Source organism: Ahaetulla prasina, chromosome 4, assembly GCF_028640845.1.
Source record: "Ahaetulla prasina isolate Xishuangbanna chromosome 4, ASM2864084v1, whole genome shotgun sequence".
Classification (NCBI taxonomy): Eukaryota; Metazoa; Chordata; class Lepidosauria; order Squamata; family Colubridae; genus Ahaetulla; species Ahaetulla prasina.
The window spans coordinates 131,272,838-131,288,831 of NC_080542.1; the positions used below are offsets into that span (position 1 = coordinate 131,272,838).

At 39.2% G+C, this 15,994-nt stretch overlaps 1 long non-coding RNA gene across 1 annotated transcript in view; it reads left to right on the plus strand.

Annotated features, from left to right (window-relative positions):
* LOC131197778 (uncharacterized) overlaps positions 1-14,695 on the plus strand; it is a 60,813-nt gene extending 46,118 nt beyond the window's left edge. Inside the window, exon 5 of the long non-coding RNA XR_009155028.1 lies at positions 13,090-14,695. This is a non-coding gene — a long non-coding RNA (uncharacterized LOC131197778). The remainder of the gene's footprint in view (positions 1-13,089) is intronic.
* Positions 14,696-15,994: the final 1,299 nt, after the last annotated feature.

Genomic DNA, 15,994 nt, shown 5'->3' on the forward strand with positions numbered 1-15,994 from the left:
TTCTTAAAGACAACTATCATGTCTTCCCTAAGATATTCTGCTTTCTGGCTAAACATACATGTTTTCTGGCAACTATTCTTCAGAAATTTTATCTTCAAGGGTTTTAATAATATTGGTGGACGTTGTAGTCTGTCAATGTCTTTCCTAAGCTGAATTACTCAGAATTCAATATTCAATAGAGTGGAATGATGGCTCTTTTGATCCATTATTTGAAGAAATATCCTCCTGGGTTCAGTTCCAAGTGGGGAAAAAGGCACTGGATTCATGGAAAGAAGGTTTATTGATGAGCAGGATCACATGTCTTGAAGATCTTGGGTGAAAAAAGGGAAGAGATGCTGAGAATCCTTGGGTTTTATATCCTCTCTGGCTTTGAACTTCCTGGAGCACAGGAAGAGTATCCTGATTGGTTGCTGTCAGAGGTCATGGCTAGCTTTGTAGATTGTCTGTGTACTAAGTTTGGTTGAATCTGGTTGGGCGGTGCAATGATGGGCAATTAAAAGGCTCTGCCTGAAGGAGGTAGATTTTTGTTATGTAGAATGAACTGGTTCAAGCCTTAATGGCCAATTGACAAAGGTGGGGGGGGGGAGCTGAGTTTCTGCCTCCCTTTTAGGGGAAATATTCTGCCCTTTTAATATTTCCTAAAATATTTCATTTTCTAGGAGAGGGCGGATTTTAACTTCCTACACCATGAAGTTCCCAAGATAGAACTTAACTTGAAGAAGAATTTATGTTGATGTGAAAATGGACAATGTTATAGATTCCTAAGAATTCTGGTCTATGTACATAGGCTTGATGTGCATAACTAGAAGACGTAAAATGGAATATATTTATAAAACAAACATTGTATGGTAGAGCCATAAATCTTGATTCCAGGATATTTGAGAAGTGAATAAATGGAAAATTGTAATGTACATGACTAAGTTATACAAGAATAACCATCACTTGCAAGCTTAACTTCATGTGTGGTCATCTGTCAGGGTCAATATTATCGTTCAACCAAGTAAACCAGGTTAAAACATCCATGTTAATATGTGGACCAAATACTTTAAGACAGATCATGGAAGCTTTTATTTAAAAAATCCATTGCTGGAAGTTTCTTCTACAGAGGTCCACTGAGTCCATCAACTTGAATGGATTTCTTTAGACTTCCACTTGCCATTAAATATTAATGTTGCTTTTAAATAGACAAGCTTCTTAGTTAAGCTTTCAAATCAGATAAAAAATAACCACAATAGAGCCAAACATACAATACAGAGAAAGCATACAGCTGGAAATACTGACTGATTTCCTGGCTTAACTTTGATCTTGATTTATTGGAATAAGGAAACCGTGATTTTAGTTGCATATTTAGGCATTTGATTTTATTGGGAGGGGAGATGACTAATTTCCACACAGGAAAATGTCATCAAGTGGAATTGTTTTCAGATTTTTTTTTTTGGCTTGATAGCAATATTTCTCCACTCTTAACTAGGGGCCTCTTCCTTCATATATACCATTTTCTTTTTAACTGCATTTTTCATTCAGCCTTGGCTTCCGGTCATACAACCATGGTCTGAAATGCTGCTAAACTCGTTGGATTGGTTTTTGGCATGCAACGATGATAAGTATCATACAAATTTAAGAACATAAAGGGATAACTGCTGGATCATGCCCAAAACCCATGTAGCCACCAGTTATGGGCATTTGGGAAACTTACAAGTACAGATAGGAAGTAAGAGTTCTCTTCCATCATTGGGTATAAGCCTTGGCATTTTCATGTTCAAGGGACCACACATTGTCTTCCATGCAACATTCTAAAGTGGAGCTCAGCATCACATCTAAACTGAGTTCTATTGGCTGAAAACAGTATTTTACTTACTAACTTACATACCTTACATACAGGACTGGTCTTTTCCTATCAACAAAGGCTCTCTACATTAAGAGAGTTAAAAACAATATATCTATAACAAACGAAGAAGGACATTTGCAAGAACTGTTATGCCTGAGGAAACCTGAGTTATTGTCAGTGGAATTTCCATTCATGATTCCATATCTAAGGCCTTCTGAAATAACTAGTTTTTAAATGGCTTTTCAGAAAGTTAAGCAGGACAGAACTAACTTAATCCTGAGGAAAATGCTGTTCAAAAACAGTGGAAGTGAAGAACTGTGACTTAGAAAATTTGTTCCTCAGGTACCTACAGAGGACAATCCATTAAGAGAAGAATGTGGAAAAAGCTACCTCCTCCTCCTTTTCCTCCTCCCTCCTCCCCCTCCTTCCCCCTCCCCCTCCCCTCCCCTCCCCCTCCCTCCCTCTCCCCCTCTTTATCTTTCTCTGTTAGTGTGTTAGTTTATATAGCACAGCCATGAACCATGACTTACAACCATAATTTCTGGAAACATTTATCATGCTAAACCAAAACCAAACAAACCACATAACAAATGAACCCAACGGTGTGAACTTCACTCACATGGATTTATTCCAGCTCCCATTTTGAACACATACTAATTTGAATTGTGTTACTTGGCCATCACACAAGTGGAACATTCCATGGTCCATATCAATTGAATGTGCCCCCTTATGCTGGCCTCATGGCTGGAGAATTGGACAGAATGATATATCAGTAGAATAAATCAATTTTTTTTAAAAGAATGAAAAGGTTTCTGAATAGTCATTAAGAAAGAGAAAAGTGAAAATACCTTGTAACTTACTGTATTTTTTCGTGTTTAAGACAACCTCTCCCCAAAATGGGTGGAAATGTCTGTGCGTCTTATAGAGTGAATGTTGCCGAATCCCCGGTCACCCACTGGCCCCCACTCTTCGGCCTCTGCCTCCCAGCAATTTGCCTTCTTGCAGCAAACAGCCTGGTTAGCTTCAGCACAGCCTGATTTAGCATGAGCAGCTGATTGGGGGGTTGGATTTTCCTCCCTGAATACTGCCTATCTGCTGTTCCAGGTTGCGAGGATAATCGTTGCTGCCACTGCCCACCACCTCTGCCTATCACCGTCTCTAAACATCCCATTTTCAGCCTCTGTGCAACCCATTTTTGGCCTCTACATGCCCCATTTTCAGCCCGTTCCAGGTGGCGGAGATGAACGAGTTGAAAAAGAGACGTACGGAGGCTGAAAATGTGGCATGTGGAGACCAAAAATGTGGCATGTAGAGGCTAAAAATGGGATGCATGGAGGCCAAAAATGGTGTTGTGTCTCGTTCACTTTCCCTGCAGCCGAGCCCTTCTTATCTCCTTCCGGACGCTGAGGAATGTCCTGGCATGCCTCCAGGCCCCAGCCCTGGCACCATGCCCAGACAGGCCGAGGAAGAAGAAGTACTTCCAGCCCCCAGCCCTGGCTCCATGCCCAGGCAAACAGAGCAATTAGACCCCTCCCCCTCCCCCACAGCATGTGAGCCTGAGGAAGGTCAATTACCAGCAGCTGGAGCCTGGAGTGACCCTCGCTTCAGGAGAATTGATAGGTGGCGTCAACAGAAGGAAGGGAGGGGCAGGCCTGGATAAGTGCTGAGTCATGGAGCCACACCCCATGGCCTATATAAAGGATCTGCTTTCTGGCATTCTCTGAGTCAGGCAAAGTCTACCTTATATTGCTGAAGTCACTTCCTGGTCTCCTGCCTGCCTTGAGAACTTTGCTAGGACTTTGGCAGAGCTGCAGAGGCACGCCTGATACGGACTTCCCCGACCCGGCCGTCAGCGGAGGAGTGGGACACGACAAATGGGGCATGCAGAGATAGCAATAGGTGGCGACGGTGATGGGCGTCGACAGCAGTGATGAGTGGCACCGATCCCCACAGCCTGGAACAGCTGATAGGTGGTATTCTGGGAGGCTGATCCAACCGCCAATCAGCTGCTCATACTAAATCAGGCTGTGCTGAAGCTGACCAGGCTGTTTGCTGCACGGAGGCAAATTACTGAGAGGCAGAGGCAGATTTTTTTTCTTGTTTTTCTCCCCAAAAACTAGGTGCGTTTTATAATCCGGAGCATTTATAGTCCAAAAAATACGGTATATCATTTTGCTTTATCCTGTCCACATAGAGTCAACACCATTAGTCTGTAGCAACAGAGACAGTGTTTGCAACTGAAATCTCTTATTCCTTGTTAAGTAAGTTGGCTGATACTTGCCAATAGAACAGTCTAAAATGTTAATCTGCTCTCTCACTCTATAGGTCTCATTTAGAAATAGCCTGAGCTCATCAGAGACTTTTTAGTATTCCAATAGTATAAGAAAATAAACCAGCCAGAGCCAGTTGTGTGAGCCCAAATAATAGATCTTTCTTACACTGATTGACAATTTTCAGCCATCAAGGGAAAATGAGATTTGTGCTTTATTAGGTAAAAATGGAGTAGTTTTGTTATAATAGTAGGATACTTTCCAAAACTAAAATGTCCTTGAGTTTTTGTGACCCAGGGGTGATGGTAATCTGTAAAACTGCCCTGACATGCAATCTTCTTTTTGTGTGTGCTTTTGGAAATAACAACAAAGCAGTCAGTGAAGGGAGTGAACTTGCAAGTTACTAGGAAGATGAATGCTTCCTGAAACAGAATTGTTGGATAGGTATCTTAGCCAAAGGATGGGAAAGCAGATAATGCTAAAATTAGACATTTTTTTGGGCTAGTCCAAAGTCAGCTGCCTCTCTCTTCAATCCAACCCCTCATCTCCAGGGTTTTGGACAAGCTTAGTATAGTGAACTTTACTTGCTTGCTCTTTAACTGATGACCGATGCTCTGTCCACAGCCAAGATTTCACTGGAGAGAGTCTCCCATGATTTTTAAGATGGACAAAGAAACTGATTCAGATGCAAGTTTTTTTGCACTCCAGAGACATCTTTATGCTGAGAAGGGAAAGCAGACCAAGAGAGGATGAGTTGGCAACTATATCGCAAGTGGGCTCTTCATGTAATCAATTTACTCTTCTTCATACCTTGTTTAATGTAGAACTCTGAAAGGAGAAGTTCTGGAGATGACTACCTGTATTTTTTGGAGTATAAGACGCACCTTCCCACTCCCCCAAAAGAGGGTGAAAATTTATACACCAAATGTAGCCCCACCCACCCAGCCTGCCTCCCTTCCCTTCCCTTCCCTTCCCTTCCCTTCCCCTTCCCTTCCCTTCCCTTCCCTTCCCCTTCTCTTTCTTTTTCCCTCTATCCCTTGTCAGCACAAAGAGACAGGGCTGGAGCGGCAGAGTGCCTTCTGATAGAAGATCAATAACAGATGCTTGTAATAGAAGATCAATAACAGAGAAACCACTAGTCAGTGATGAGGATATATCAACAGTGGCTTTGGTTTTGTGAATCAGTTTAAATCACTACCATTAGTTTGCTTATCTGTACGACAGATGAACTTGTCTCATAGGATAACCTTTCCATTCTCATTTGTATGTAGAAATGGACACATTGATTTGGGGGAAAAATTCCTAACTTCCATGTTAGTTACAGGAACCCTTTAAGAGACGATTCCCTCTTTTTCAGCAGTAGAGTAGGTGAATATGTAACTGCAGATCTGGAAGAGAAAATGCAGGATTTCAAGAAAATACAAACACTCTTCTCTACAGTTTAACTTCACAGGTTTGCCACTGTGAAAAAAAATAGAAGGAAATATAGGAGGAAATAGGAAATATTGCCTTTAATATGCTGCCTTTAGTTGTTCAAAAGGTGAAAAATCTTCATCCTAGCATTTTTGCACAAATGCAAGGTCTGCTTTCTGGATCAATGAATCCCATTTCATACAATCAGATGCAGAAACTGAGTCCAACCAGATAATTTTCATGTTCATGATTAATTGTGTGTTTCCACCTTTGCTTTGGAACTCCCCTACATTTGCCATCAGTACCAATAAAGGAGAATATTTTTAGCTTGGGGCTGGAAGGATGGGTCCTTGTTGCTCTCTGAAGTTGCTTGCTTTGTTGTAGACTCAAGGTAAAATCATCAATGCTAATCACTGGAACTGATGATGGTATCTGGTTTGAGGAATAAAATATCTGCAAGAAAACAAACAAGTGCAGAGAGCACCAAGGACCCTTCATTTACCATCAGCATTAAAATGGTAAGTGGTGCAGGTGATAATGTGGGGTTCTGCTTGTAGGATGTGGACAAAACCATTGTAGATATTTTTACTGCATTTTCTCTGTCATTAGTGTAATTCCTATCTGCTGCCAGATTGTATCATTGCTGATCTGGTGAAGAAGGAAAATGCCTTATGACCAATGGAGCATGTGCATCTGCATGGCATATAAAGGATGCTCAGGGCTTTTGGTGGTTGGCTAGCGCTCAGTGCTATTAAGCGGACCATCATTTTACATTTAAATTTTATTTTAAATTTTAAGTGAATTGCTATAGGTCTATCATGGAGAACTCTAGTCATTTCCTTCCATTGCAGCCAAGTTGCATTCATCCTCATTTATGCTATTTCTAATGTGCCTTGTTAGGATCAAACTTCAGACTGGGAAGAGCTTGCCTGCAATATTGCATTCTAACCAGTGGTGGGATTCAGCTGGTTCGTACCAGTTCAAGCAAACTAGTTGTTAAATTACTCTCCCACCCCGCTATCAAAGTGAATCCTGGGCACTGTGCTGCAATATTTTACAAGAAGGATCCTCCACTCCTCTGATCACAACAAAATACCTTATGCCACCAGATTTGAAATCCTGGGTTTAGAAAACTTAGAACTCCCCCGCCTTCGACATGACCTGAGTTTAACTCATAGAATCATCTTTTACAATGTCCTTCCTGTCGAAGACTACTTCAGCTTCAACCATAACAATACATGAGCACACAATAGATTTAAGCTTAATGTGAACCACTCCAATCTTGATTGCAGAAAATATGACTTCAGTAACAGAGTTGTTAATGCTTGGAATAAACTACCTGACTCTGTGGTCTCATCCCCAAATCCCCAAAACTTTTACCAAAAACTATCTACTGTTGACCTCATCCCATTCCTAAGAGGTCTGTAAGGGGTGTGCATAAGAGCACAAGCGTGCCTACCATTCCTGTCCTAATGTTCCTTTTGGTTGTATTCAGTTTGTGTGGTTTTTTCATGCTTATAGTTATATATATTGTTGTGTTTGACAAAATAAATAAATAAAATAAATAAATAAAATAAAATGGAGAAACGGGAAACAGAGCAGCTATTGTGAGGAAAGAAGAATGCCACTTTCCCTCTTTCTTCTCTCTGCTCTTCCTCCTTCTCTTGTGCCAGCCACTCTATTGTCCGTTTCTCCATTGCAGTGCAGCGCAGTGCCCAGGATCTACCTTGATAGTGGTGTGTGTGTCTGGACTGTTAACCCCACAGTCTACCCTACGTTGGGCTCAGCTTTGATCATGCTGCCAACTTAATTCCTCGCCCCTCTTAATTTTGCTCACAGAAGGACCAACACCCCCTGCGTGCAGCTCCACAGGGAGTGGGGGATCCCTCCCTCCATTTCCCCTCAATTCTTCACTTTCCTGAACGAACTCTCCGGAGCATCAACTCCTTATCTCTATGGTAACCCTTTCTCCTTGTTCCTCGGAAACCTCGCCTTTTAAAGGAGCCACATCCAGAAGGCTGAAACTGCCGCGAGACCAACGTGCAGACAAGCACTCTTGGAAACAGCCTTTTGGAAAAGGATGGAAATTTAACAACTGGTTTGCCCAGGGTCAGGTTGGCTGTTGCGGGAAGCTCATCCTGCATGTGCGGCAGAGCTAGAGGACGGGGATGGACCACACCTTCCATGACAGCCATCCTGACCCTGGGTGAACCAGTTGTGTCCCATCACTGATTCTAACCACTGCCCCACCAGATCTCCAATATTTCAGCTATGATGGTGATAGCTTCTGATGCCAAGGCATCAGCATTCTGCACAAAGGAAAAGATACAGAAGACCATTGGGGGCAAGGAGTTGGTTGCCAGAACCTGTTCATTATCCAAGCATAGAGCTTGGGGCAATTGCCCCAGGACCCTCCAACTGCTATTTCAGTAACCACAAGGTCTACAGCATCATCTTAGTCGTCATATTAAGATGTAAGAACATAGTAAGAACAATCAAATCCAAATCTAAATTTATTTCATTGCAGCCTGTAAAGAGAAAAACTTGGGGGAAAAAAACCCTTCAGAAATATTGGCTAAATTTGGCAAAGTCAACATATCCATCATCAAATAAAACCTTAAAAAAATAAACTTAGAAATTAGAGAAAGGGAAGAATAGACAAAAATTAGGTAACACACAAGATAAAATGGAAATACATTTGGATGTGGCATGTTATGTGAATATGCTAGATAAGAATATAGATTTAAGATTTACTAACTTGTGGGAACATGGCCATCATGCCCAAAGGAAAAAATGCAGAAGAGCATGAGAGCAGGAAACACAACTTTTATAAATGCTCAAGGAATTATAAGGGCATTTCTAGAATGCTGAAAGGCTTATGGGAGAAACACGGAGAGAAGGGATAAGTTCATAGTGTAATATTTTGTTGCGAGTATCTCTTGTGTCTGTGTCTCAAGTTTTCAGCCAGACAGTCTCACAGAAAGGAAAAACAAAACCTTCAAATTTAAGCTAATTGGAAGATTTTCCATTTGAGATTATATCCCTGAATACTGATTTATCAGATTTCTGTTTTAAGGGGGAAAAAATTCCAGGAAGAATTAAGCAATAGAACACAGTGCCAAGGGGTATTTTGCAACCCCAAATATTACTGAAGATATTCAAGACAAGACAAGACATATATATCTATAGTGGGTGTTTTAGGAAGAATCCATTCAGACTGCAGGAAATTGATGGACATGACCAATGGGAAGGGGGAGAGCTGAGCAGTTGCATCAGATTGCACATATCCATGTAGTAGAGGTGGCTTTGCTCATCCTTGTTTCTTCCTGTTAGCAAACATCTCACTTACTCAATTTCTACACTTCATGCCACAGTTGCATAAGTATCAAGTGCCTTTCCAACGAAAATCAGCCCAGTAGATATTGAGAAGATATGCACGGATGGTAAAGGTAAAGGTAACCTCTCACACATATGTGCTAGTCGTCCCTGACTCTAGGGGGCGGTGCTCATCTCCGTTTCAAAGCTTCAGTGCTGTCCGAAGACATCTCCATGGTCATGTAGCCAGCATGACTAAACGCCAAAGACGCATGGAACACTGTTACTTTCCCACCAAAGATTGTCCCTATTTTTCTACTTGCATTTTTTAATGTGCTTTCGAACTGCTAGGTTGGCAGAAGCTGGGACAAGTAACGGAAGCTCACCCCATTACGCAGGCTTAGGGAATTGAACTGCTGAACTGCCAACCTTTCCACCGACAAGGTCAGCATCTTAGCCACTGAGTAGATACAGTAATTCACCTAGTTTGAGTGCTTTGGCTTTTGAAGACATATAGCATCACCTTGAAAACAGCATCACATGTGCATGTGCTGCAAATACCCAGAAGGCTTTGCTACTCTGTGAGGGACTTCTCTGAAGAAAAACAGGGTACAATTTCAATGTCTGGAGATATTTTGAAGAACTGCTTTGCTTGGTTGGGTTGATGTGTGCTAACTTTTATTCAGAAAGAGATATTTCTGTATTATTTTTATTAAGTAAAGGTTTTAAGCTGATATAACATTTTCTGTATGATAAGAATACTCACATAATTGAAAATTATTCTTTTATTAATTTATTTATATGTATCCCACTTTTATTATTTTTAAAACAATTGAACATTGCAAACATATCCAACATACATTATTTCTATGTTCCTCGTAACAACAACCCTGTGAGGTGAGTTGGACTGAGGGAAAGTGACTGCCTGAAACAGGGGTGTGAAATTCGATTTCATTGAGGGCCGCATTAGGGTTGACTTTCACCTCAGGGAGCCAGGGGGGGCATGGCCAGTTTGACATCACTTGTGTCAGGGGTGCCTATGGCGACTCGAGTGCTCTACCAGTGAAAGTAGGCTTGCAAGTTCTGTTTTCAGCTGGGATGGCCTCCTGCAACCCTCTACCAATGAAAATGGAACTCAGGAGGGCTTCATGCGACCCTCCCGAGCTCCGTTTTTGCTGGCACCACAGGCCAGTTCTTCACTGTTCCCAGGGCAGCCCTGTGGGCCAGAGCTAAGCATCCCACGGGCTGGATCTGGCCTGCAAGCCTTGAGTTTGACACCCCTGGCCCAAAGTCATCCAGCTAGTTTGGGACTTGAACTCATGGTTGCCTGCTTTCTAGCCTGCTGGAACATCATAAAATTATATATAAAATGCATATACCATCTCCTTCAATGATTCAATATAAATTTAAATACAATCTTAAACATTGAAATATTACAATGGTAAATATCAACATTAAAGTTAACCAAGATAGCTAAAGAAGGAAGCAATATAATGTCTTGTATAATGTTGCATTAATATCATTCTTATTGCTTATCTATATCTTTCACTGATGTGTTAGCTGCAGTATTGACTGTGTCCATGGCAAAGGAATATTTGAAGGCACTAATGGGATGTTGAATAGCCAATATTATGTGTGTCTTTTCTTTTCTCCTAAGAATGTTAGCATATTTCTCAATGACAGGCAAAACCGAACCTTTCAAATAGGGTAAATAAACTGGGGGGAAATTAGGATTTTCAGGCCACTCTGATGATTAAAATACTAATCTGATATAATAAACTAAACTAAAAATAGCTACAAATTGGGACTGCAAAAGTGTCTAGTGTGGTCCAGGAGTGGAGGTGACCAGTTGAAGAGAAATAATATTGTAGTTGGAGAGTAGCCAAGGTATGGATTAAGACCAGCAAGATTTTTGATGATACACCAGAAAACTGGCAGCATTTATGAACAGTTCTGGAGAACTATCCTTCATAATGTATCATTCTCGTTAGGGATGTGGTGGCTCAGTGGCTAAGATACTGAGCTTGTCGATTGAAAGGTTGGCAGTTCAGTGCATTAATTCCCTAGTCCTGCGTAATGAGGTGAGTTCCTGTTACTTGTCCCAGCTTCTGCCAACCTAGCAGTTCGAAAGCACGTAAAAAATGCAAGTAGAAAAATAGGGACCATCTTTGTTGGCAAGGTAACAGCATTCCGTGCGCCTTTGGCGTTGAGTCATGCTGGCCACATGACCACGGAGACGTCTTTGGACAATGCTGACTCTTCGGCTTTGAAACAGAGATGAGCACAACCCCCTATGGTCAGGGACGACTAGCACATATGTGCGAGGGAAACCTTTACCTTTACCTTACCATTCTCATATTGGATATTCATTTAAGGAAAAAAAAAACATGCCTTCTTAGCCTTGGGAAAATAAACTTGTTAGATGACTTAGAATGCTTATGTGCAATTTATGTTTATGACTAGAGAAGGAACAAGATATTCATCATGGGAAGTAATTAAGAATGATTTAATTATGGTGCTATAAAGAAATGTACTTAAGTGACCATTTCAAGTAGAGCTGGAAACCTGGGCTTCTCCAGACTCTTAGCATTTCTCTGCATTTCATATGCTTGCTGGTCTTGCTAGATGTTGAGTTCAGCAACATCTGGAAGAATACACACTTTCTGACGTAATGATATTGCCTCTCCTTGCAGTTCATTTATTTGGTTTAATAATGGAATACATGCAAGATTGAGATATTAGCCAACTATGCAGTAGTTCCACTACCCTATCTTCAGATATATAAAAATAATCAAGGCAGTGGCTGCAATTGTGTAAGTGAAGCTCTGTCTCTTTTTTGTGTACATGTGTTTATTTTTTTACACTCACTTTTGAAGTATGAATGATTTTATAGCACATCCTGATTCCATTTTAACACTTCACGATGTTATTTTCAATATAATGTTTATTAACACCTAAGTAAAAAAAAAGACTCAGTAAATCAAAGAGTCTAAGCAAAATAGAGAATTGATCATTTATTTTGGCTTAACAGTCACTAGAACATAGTATTCTAAATACCTATGTTGTGATGCAAAAGTACAATTACCATATTAACACGATTCTAATTTAGTAGACACATTAATTATTGCTATCAATTTATTATATTTTTATACCACCACACAGCATATTTATAAAATAATCAGAAAAACATAGATAATTGATGAAAATATCCACAGTAAATGTAACTAAATTAAAAGAACCAATAATTTAATAAAATTTCTAAACAAGGATCTATAGCTTGAATTAGTAAAAGGTAAAGAAATCCCTGTGGATTTTACTTTGCTAGTCATTGCTGACTATAGTGGGGCTTGCTCACCTCCATTTTGAGGCCATTGAGCCAGCACAGTTCAAGACATTTCTGTGGTCATGTGGCCAGCATGGTGTTACCTTCCCACCAAAGTGGCATCTATTTATCTACTTTGTATGATATTTGTATGCTTTCGAACTGCTAGGTTGGCAGGATCTGGAGCAAGGACAGGAGCTCATCACATTATGTGGCACCTGGGTCTTAACGAGCCAAAAAGCCCAGCATCTTAACCACTGAACCACTGCACCATCCTAATATTGTACTGGTAATGATAAAAAATGAATAAAATGAATCATGATGAAAATAATACCAGTATTTAAATAACTTTATCAATTAAAGGCAGAACAGATTCGTCAGCCAAATGGTCTTCCAAATAATTTTATCTTAGAAGGGATGGAACAAGTCATAATTCCAGAGTGGGATGTTCCACAAGACTAGAGTAGCAGCTGAGAAATACCTTACCATCTGTAAGGTAAGAGAAGTCAAAATATGAAGATGATGATGATGACTAATCAATCTGACCTCCCCTCATTTTTATGTGCATTGCATAAGACATGTAAAAAATGAAGATGGATTTCGTTGCATCTTGACAATATTCCCCCACCCTGTCCTTGCTCCTGTCGTTGGCCTCCATTTCTTTTTAAGTCACAAATGAGAATATACCATATTTTTCTACATAAAAATGTAGACAATAGCTCCTGTGAACTGCTTTGCAGATGGTATGGAAACAGAAGTCTATGTATCATCTGACATTAGAACACAATTGAAGTTGGGTGAATGTGAGAAGGTGTTTCAATATAATTTCTGCTTTTCTTCCTAGCAGTCTAATCTATTTGCTCCCCCAATTCTTAAGGATATGATAAAAGGAAAGAAGTATGTCATTGTGATTCTAATTTCTTTAATGTTTATCTCACTAGACTTTGCATCTTCAAATATTTTCTTTTACTGGAACTACAGAACTTCAAGGTCATGTTGGTTCTGCTGGAGGATCTGCAGAAAAAGGAGGTCCAATCACTAATATTTTTTCAGAAGAAAGACAAAGGAAGGCAAAGGAGAGAAACCCCCCCCGAAAAATTAATTATTAATTAATCAAATTAATTTATTATTTATTAATTTAATAATTATTTCATATTTTGCCTTTTTATAATGACTGTTCTATTTTTAATCACATAATTTGAATTTACCACTACATTTGAGTTTCTACTACACCAAAATGTAGGATTTTCTTCACCCACTTTATGCTTTCCTTTATAAAATGCCATTTTTTCATTTTGGGGATGGTTAGGTTTTCTCCATCTGTTTCTATTTAATTCATGTTCCTTCTAAAATTGTTGTATTAGACAGACACACAGCAAGACTGTTGAGTGAAGATCCTATTTCTTGCCAAGCATACAATGGAATAAGGTGGTTTCTATCTAACAGTGTGAGCTGTTACTGCTGCTGCTACTGGAGGCACTAAGTGTTCTGTTACAAAAACCTTGCTCTCTGTGCTATAATCGGTACATCAAAAATAGTGAATTAGATAGAGATCTGAAATCTACATCAATGTGTTGGACTCTTCCATAGGTAGCAAATTCCAAATACAATGTTGAAATGAGACAATCGATCTCCAATCAATTTGCCATAAATTTTTCTATTTTACTTATTACATCACTGACATCTTTGATGTAAGATTAGTTAACATTTTTATTAACATTGTTGGACTTTTCCATGGGCATGGATTATATATATATAAGTCCATTTCTCTTTGTCCTTTTCTCATCATATGCTAAATACATATAATTGGCATATTGGAACATATCAGTAAGATTGTTCACCTTATTGATATGTTGTCACTTTCTATTTTATACATAAAGAACTGAGGCCAAGTGATGGGAACAAATCTCTTATATTTTGTCCAAATATTCCATATTCAGTCTACCTTCTGCCCATTTTATTTTGATTTGGAGATGGTATGTCTGGATGACTGTTGGTCTTGGCTGAAGAATTAAAAGTGGTGATCACCAACTCTGCATTAGACTTCCATTCCAGGTTGGCTATGTATTCTAGGACATAAAGTCATCTTTTACATGGAATATCCAATTAGGTAAACTTGTTATACAACTTTGAGACAAAGTTTGCATATCTCTCAAATTTCAAAATTCTTGACAATGCAGTAATTTAAATGTCTCCCAATAATTATTTTTCTTAATAAGTTTTCATGACTCAAAATGCCATTTTAAGAATCAAAATAAGACAAAAATAGAACATCTAAGTCTACCCTATCTTAGAATTATCTTCTTGCTCTTCTACCATATATAAATTCTCCCTCCCTCCCTCCCTCTTTCTCCTCTCTCCCTTAGAAAAATCACATTAATCTTACAAATACTGATACGTGTATGTATATGATGAAAACTATGCCACTTAAATAAAATACTCTCTGCTGACTGATCAAAGTCTTGGATAATTGTGCTGTTTGATTGATAGCATTACTCTTTGGCGAATCAAACTGTAAGTTTGATATGATGTTCTTTTTTTAGATGTTTTTTCAAACCCTACCAGTGTTTGCCATTAATTGTGGAATTCATTCAAAGGCTAATGATAGTACATCATTACGCTGATTAATTTCTCAGCTATAGCCAACCTGTGAGGCTGAAGAGAACACAATAGAGGCCACGTTGAATGAAAGTTGGGATATAAATCTAAAGAAAAAATAAATGATCTGGAAAGATGTTTGTCATTGAAAACAAACCTCTTGTTACAGGAATTTAAAGTGTCGTTCATTATAGTCAATTTATATTTTTTGTGTGTATTTTAATATTTTACCTCATTCAGAACCTCTATAAATTGGCTGATAGATTCAACACAGGATACTTATGCAATTTCATCCATTCTTGAGTTATCAAAACATTTTCAAAGGGTGAGAAAATGCTGTCTGAGCTTTTAAAAAGGTAAATATTTTTAAATATGTTGGGTATCTAATTATTTTCTAGACAGGAACAAGGTCATAATAGTTGTATATCACACTTGAGAAAAGACAGAACTGCTGAACTATTTTTCACTCCTATACAATGAGAAGTTAGGAATGTCCTATCAGAGAACATAAATATTTCCTTAAAAAGGAGAACTAGTGAACATTTACATCAGTTTATTTGGCTAAAGTACAGAAAATTCATATCACTACTCCCCCATCCTTCCTTTTCCTCCACAACAGCTGCTTGTATATGTAACATATCTACAATGACTTTCCAACAGCCATCTGCTGAAGTGGACTATGATCAACTGAGCAAATATTTCTACATTAGTTTACATTTTAAGGTATTCTCTGGTATCTCTTGAACACTCAGTTACTATTTTCACTTGCTTTGTATTTATGTATATGCACATTTCACAATTTTACTGAATTCCTGAAGATTGAGATAGTTGATGTGACATTTCTATACACATTCTGTATATATAGGAGAAAGGTGAATTTAGTGCTGAGGTCTCAGCAGCATCCTTTCAGGATTTTAAGTCAAGCCAACTAAGTAAGCTTGCCTTTTTATTTGCAAGGTTTGATGGATAAAGTCCTAATCTGGGGAAAAGAAGCAACTGATTAACAGATTAACAGAGTTGGAAGGGACCTTGTAGGTCATCTAGTTCAACCCCCCTCCCAAGCAGAAGACTCTATACCATTTCTGACAAATGGCAGCCCAATCTCTTCTTGAAAGACTCCAGTGATGAATCTCCCACAATTTCAGAAGGCAAGGCTGTTCCATTGGTTGATTGCTCCCCCTGTCTGAAAATTTCTCCTTATTTCTAGGTTGAATCTCTCCTTGATCAGTTTCCATCCATTATTCCTTG